Raw genomic sequence first — 6998 nt, forward strand, 5'->3', positions numbered from 1 at the left:
CAGACCTCTTCGCTCTCATGACAAATGCTAAGCAATGCTGCATATTTGTGCATATGTATTGGGTTTTTAAGGTGGGATGATAAAGTAAGGTGTCACCCTCAGACCTCTACATTAACAAGATGAATCCCAAAGATGCCTATGTCCTACTGTGAGAGAAGTAGGAAGATCTATCAAAAATGTCATCTTTTAATATCTGCTTACAGTAAAGCATTTACTATAAAATAGACACACACTTTTACCTTTTCAACCAAACCAACTCACTGTATCTGACAAACACTAAATGCAATCCACGTTAATTCCCTCTCTGGTCCTCAGCAGAGCTGAAGTCAGACACAGAACAATCAATCATGAGCTCTGGTTTTTAAATAGGAGAATGTTAGCTATTATTTAATTGTCTGCATTTGCAAAATCCTTACAATAAGCAATGTCATTTAAGGGATTTGAAAGCAACAGTGAACCTGTCAGGGCTCAGCAGTTACCTTTCTGTAGTTTGGAACAAGTCCAGTTTCCAGTGGTTTCCCATCATTGTAACTACATAAAGCAAAGGCCTCTAACCCTCAGAGATAGCACAACACACGAAAAATAGCACGATTCCAACACCAGTGTGCTCAACCCACATCATATAGAAGAAAACGGGCTGTCTTTTAAGCCCTTAGAGTCATGTGGAAAAGACATTCAGCATTCTAAGCGCCAGCAGTAAATGGATTGAAAAATTCTAACACTTTTTCCCATCTCTTTATTTTCCTCTACAGGATTCAACTAAGGGAAAAGTGTCCTGGGAGTACCAGTACCAGAATTAAGAAAGTAGAAGAAAATAGCCACTTACTTGGAGTCCAGCAGACTTAATAAGGTGAAGGAGAATTTCCATTGCCTTGAGCATTCTTTCTGATGACTCAAGGACAGAGAGAAATAAAACCCTAGGTTCCTCTCTTTACAGTAACTAGAAGAAAGAAAATGTGACTTCTATATGAGGCAGGAAGTGAAAAAATAACCATCTCTCACAAACACTGCTATAGTTCAGATCTTAAATGTTCCCTAAGGTCCTAGTATTAGAAGGTAGGGAAACTTTAAGAGGTGGGGCCAAGTGAAAAGTTTTGGGTCATTGGAGCTGCGCTCTTAAAGGATATTGTGGAATACCAGTCTCTTCCCTCTTCCTGTTTCTTTGTTTTTTTTTTTTTTTAATTATTATTCCAGCTATGAAGTGATGGGCTTTGCTCCAACCTATGCTGTCTCCCCACTGGTTCAAAGCAGTGGGGTCAGTCAATTAATTACTGAAAACTCTGAAACCATCAGTAAAAATAAACCTTTTATCTTTGTAAGTTGATTAACTCAAGTTATTTGTCACAGTATTGGGAAGGTGTCTAACACAAACACACACAAGCTAAGAGTACAATTCATCTTATAGTTTGGATCTTCCTAGTCCTTCAGATTTCTCTAAGCCTAATGAAACCATCTGAACTGTTTGGTGTAGGAGAAAAACAACAACTTATATCACAAGATGAGCAAGCTGAAATTCAATTCCTGTTGTGCATGACCCTACTTGTGTTTCCTATTCCTTAAGAAATTATTATTCCTAATAATTTTATCCCTTCTGAAATAGTTACCCTAATATAATAAAACATCTTTTTTATTTGCTAATAATCCTGTTCCAATCTTTGAGGAGGATGACTCTCTTTTAAAGAGGGCTCTCTTGATGAGGTGTGTGGCAAGGAAAACCAAGCAAATGAGGAAATAGAAGCAGGAAAGGAAATAAATTTCTTTGCATAAGCAAATTGTAATAGATTGAGTGACCTTGAGATTGAGATCCTACCAAGTGCAGACTGAAATTACAGTGGCTTGTGTGAAGTAAGGTACAGAGAAAAAAAAAAAGAAACAAACCTTTAGAAAGAGGCAACTACTCTCTGGGTCACACCATGAATACCACTCAGGACAGTAAATAGAGGGCTTCAGAAGCACAAAGTCCTCCAGAGTCATATCAAGTGTTCTGTGATCCCCCCTGACATGATTCTTCCTAGGTGCCAGGCTGCTTACCTAGAAAGGCTACTGCTACTGAGAAGATATGACTTGATATGAATAGAAAATTTCATTTTTTTAGCCAACTCACATTCATTTCTATCCACTCCATGAAACACTAAATTCACTTCCAAGTGTTTCTGAAAACAAAGCTGAGCACTGGAGGCTAAAACAAGCAAACATACAAACAACAAATCATTGCTAGTAGCTTAGTTCTGGGGATTGGGTAAGATTTTTCTCTGAAGTCACATGTAGCTAATAACTCTCAGTTTATATAGCATGTGTACCAGACATTATTCTATCTGCTTTATATATACCAATTTCCTTATTCTTCATTACAAACATAAGGTGGATACTGATATTAGCTCCATTTTATAAACAAAGAAACTCAGGCTTATAAAGATTAGCTAATTTTCCTAAAGATGGTTAATACTTGGGAGAATATGATTCAAATCCTGAGCTCCTGAGTCAGTACTTTTCAGTAATAAACTACACTGACTATTCTTTATCCTGTCTAAATACAGGTAGAAAGGAAGATAGACAGGACACGCGGTGCTGCAGGGCGGAGTGGAGGTTGTCGGGTGGTGAAGGGAGGGGACATGGGTTCCTTGCCTTGTTCGCTCTGCACTCTGTCCCTCACTCGCCTAGGACGGCCTGCCTTGCCGGTGTACTCCCTGGCTACGCCTGGCAGAAATGCTTTGATTACCCACAGTCCTTTGCCAGATGAGACTAGTGTCTAGGGCACTGGTTCTTCATCTCACTTGGGCTTATGCCAAAAATGTAAAATTTGGTGTGGATGCCGGAGCTTTAATGCTTCAAGGTGTAGACCTTTTAGCCAATACTATAGCTGTTACAATGGAGCCAAAGGAAAGAACAGTAATTATTGAATACAGTTGGGGAAGTCCCAAAGTAGCAAACGATGGTGTGACTGTTGCAAAGTCAACTGATTTAAAGTTTAAATACAAAAATATTGAAGCTAAACTTGTTCAATATGTTGCCAATAATACAAATGAAGAGGCAGGGGGAGTGGTACCCCACTGCTACTGTACTGGCACACTCTATTGCCAAGGGAGGCTTTGAGGTTAGCAAAGGTGCTAATCCCATGGAAATCGGGAGAGGTATGATGTTAGCTGTTGATGATGTAATTGCTGAATTTAAGCAGCAATCTAAACCTGTGACAACTCCTGAAGAAATCACCCAGTTTGCTGTAATTTCTGCAAATGGAGACAAAGAAATTGGCAACATCATTTCTGATGCAATGAAAGAAGTTGGAAGAAAGGGTGTGATCACAATAAAGGATGGAAAAACCCTCAATAATGAATTAGAAATTATTGAAGGCAAGAAATTTGATCGAGGTTATATTTCTCCATACTTTATTAATACATCAAAAGGTCAGAAATGTGAATTCCAGGAAGCTTAGTTTTATTGAGTGAAATGAAAATTTCTAGCATCCAGTCCATCATACCTGCTCTTGAAATTACCAATGCTCACTGTAAACCCTTGGTCATAATTGCTGAAGATGTTAATGGAGAAGCTCTATGCACACTTGTTTTGAATAGGCTAAAAGTTGATCTTCAGGTTGTGGCAGTTAAAGATCCAGGTTTTGGTGGCAACAGAAAGAACCAACTTAAAGATATGGCTATTGCTACTGGTGGCGCAGTGTTTGGTGAGGAGGGTTTGACCCTAAATATTAAAGATGTTCAGCTTCATGGCTTAGGATAAGTTAGAGAGGTCATTGTCACCAAAGATGATGTCATGTTTTTGAAAGGAAAAGGTGCTAAAGTTCAAACTGAAAAGCATATTCAAGAAATCACAGAGCAATTAGAAACCACAACTAGTGAATATGAAAAGGAAAAACTAAATGAATGACTGGTAAAACTTCCGGATGGACTAGCTCTGCTGAAGGTTAGTGGGACAAGTCGAAGTGAATGAAAAGACAGAGTTACAGATGCCCTCAATGCTACAAGAGCTGCTATTGAAGAAGGCATTGTGCTGGGTGGGGTTGTGCTTGGCTTCCGTGCATTCCAGTCTTGGAGTCACTAATTCCAGCTAATGAAGATCAAAAAATTGGCATAGAAATCATTAAAGGAACACTCAAAATTCCTGCAATGACCATTGCTAAGAAAGCAGGTGTTGAAGGATCTTTGATAGTTGAGAAAATTCTACAGAGTTCCTCAGAAGTTGGTTAAGATGCAATGCTTGAAGATTTTGTGAATATGTTGGAAAAAGGAATCATTGACCCAAGAAAGGCTGTAAGAATTGTTTTATTGGATACTGCTGGAGTTGTGGAGTTGCTTCTCTGTTAACTATAGCAGAAGTTGTAGTCACAGAAATTCCTAAAGAAGAAAAAGATCCTGGAATGGGTGCAATGGGTGGAATGGGAGGTGGCATGTTCTGACTCTCAGAATAGTGCTTTATCACTATGAATGAACTATGACAGGAAACTCAAGGCAGGGTTCCTCATCAATAACTTCAGAGGTCGGTGAAGAAAATGACTGAAGAAAAAACTGGTTGATGTTTAAAAGAATCACTGTAACCACCAGTTACTGGTTTCTGTTGATAATGGTTTACTGCTGTCATTGTCCATGCCTACAGATAATTTATTTTGTACTTTTGAATAAAAAGACATTGTACATTCCTGATTCTGGGTGCAAGAGCCATGTACCAGTGTACTGCTTTCAACTTAAATCACTGAGGCATTTCTACTACTATTCTGCTAAAATCAGAATTTAGTGCTTGCCATCACCAGGTGAGAAGTTCAGAACAGTCTTTCCGCAGAGAATAAGAATAATTGTGTACAAAGTAGAGAAATATCCAATTATGTGACAACGTATGTATAATATTTGTTTAAATAAAAAAAAGAAAGGAAGATGACAAAAATACAGGTTTAAACATATACAGAGGCTGCCTGCATAGATAGAAATAAAATTTAGAAGTGGAAACAGATGCAAATATGATATGGATAGTGATACAGAAATGTAGACATAAATCTTAACAGGCCATCAGAGAAAAGTTGTATAAAAAGAACTGTGAGGAAAAGGTGCTAAGAAATGCAGAAAGCTGCCATATGTTTCTTCATTCAGAAGCTTGTTTTCATATTTGAGACTTTGTGTTTCTTTTCATTTTTGTGCAGAAGAATGGAAAACAGAGTTTTGCAGGATACGAAGTCTAACTATTTATGATTTAGTCTGAAAGTGTTGGAATTTGGAGATTAAAAAAGGATTAGGAAACTTTCTAGTTCTTATCATGATGGAGTAACTATGACCAGACCTTCTCTCTTGTTGTAAATGGAAAATTGGACAAAATACATAAATCAATAGTTACCAACACTGGAGAATATATAGCACAGAATGGTGATCCCTGAGAGAAGAAAATAAACAAGATTAAGACCAACAATTGCCCCAGTATTCTCTCAAAAGTTGCTTTCCAGGGTGTATCTCAGAGACTGGGAACCCAGAGAGCACAACAATCTTAATCTCATGAAGCTGAGAAGATGGAAGGCAGGGAGGCTGAGGCAACTGAAATGTGTGGGGCATGGTAGTGATGAGGAAGAATCTGCACAAAGAAATAGATCCATCCAGAAGACTTCCTCAGGGTCATGAGGCAGCAGCTGAATACTAAGCTGCAAGGGTATAGGGTGAAGGTCTAGGAGGTCCTCATTGAATGCCCCAGGGCAATCAGTGAAGGTCTAGCCAAGTGGTAAATATGCATAAGCTGCAAGGGTATAGGGTGAAGGTCTAGGAGGTCCTCATTGAATGCCCCAGGACAATCAGTGAAGGTCTAGCCAAGTGGTAAATATGCACACTTCAATCCTTAACAAAACTTGCAAAGTACAAAAAATACCAAGTCAGTGTGCAAATAATTTGCCTATCTACCAAAACAAGTTTGCATTAATTAAAGGAAGACAAAAAAAAAAAAATACAGATAGTCAACATCATAAAAATCTCCAACTTCCAAGCAAAAATTACTATACATGCAAAAATAAGAAATTTTACCCATAATCAGAATCAAAATGATCAATAGAAACAAATGTAGAAATGATAGTGGTAGTGAAATTAACAGGGAAGAGTTTTAAAATAATTAAACATATGATTAAGGATAGAAAGTAAAACATGACAATAAGGAAACAATATCTATTGTTTTATATGTATATATATATATATATATACATATAAATAAATTTTTTAATTGTATATTTTCAATGGATAGATATTTTTAAATGTATACTTTTAATTATACTCCTTAAATAGTTGTACTTTATCATAATAAAGTTCATTTTTAAAACAAAATTACCTATATTTTAATTTTTTCAACTTTAGATATTGTGTCAACATTTTAAAATAAAATGGAACTTCAAAGGCAAAAAATACAATTTCTGAAATTTTAAAAAATATTTAAGTGAGATTTTAAATAGTTAAAGCATAAGAAACAATCAGTAAACCTAAGGACATAGCAATAAAAGCTACCAAATTGACAAGAAAACAATGAACAACAGGAAAAATAAAAAATAAATAAAACAACTCCAGTGGCCTAATATTAAGTCCAACATACAAATATTCATCTCCCAGGAGAGGAGAGATTAGAAGAGTGGGTCAGGAAGAAAAGGCCCAAATATTTCTGAGATTTGAGAAAAAACTCTATTCGAAGATAACATTTCAAGAAATTCAACAAACTCTGAGCAAGAGAGGCATGAATAAATCCATTCTAAGTTACTTCAATGTCAGGTGACTAAAAACCAACAATAAAAAGAAAATCCTATAACTGGAGAAAAAATTAAAAGGGGAGAACTAAAATAAGAATTATCTCGGACTTCCTGACAGGAAAAATGCAAGCCAAAAGAAAATGGAATTAAGTCTTTAGAGTACAGAAAGAACACAAACAAACAAAATGAGTAACCTGGTATATCAATGAAAATATTTTTAAAAAAATAAGTATTTTTCATATAACCAAAATCTAAGAGGTGTCACCAGCTACAGATTTGCATT

At 36.5% G+C, this 6998-nt stretch overlaps 1 pseudogene; it reads left to right on the forward strand.

Moving 5' to 3' along the window:
- Positions 1 to 2706: 2706 nt before the first annotated feature.
- On the forward strand, positions 2707 to 4411 carry LOC124983903 (60 kDa heat shock protein, mitochondrial-like; annotated as a pseudogene).
- Positions 4412 to 6998: the final 2587 nt, after the last annotated feature.

Source organism: Sciurus carolinensis, chromosome 4, assembly GCF_902686445.1.
Source record: "Sciurus carolinensis chromosome 4, mSciCar1.2, whole genome shotgun sequence".
NCBI classification, from domain to species: Eukaryota; Metazoa; Chordata; class Mammalia; order Rodentia; family Sciuridae; genus Sciurus; species Sciurus carolinensis.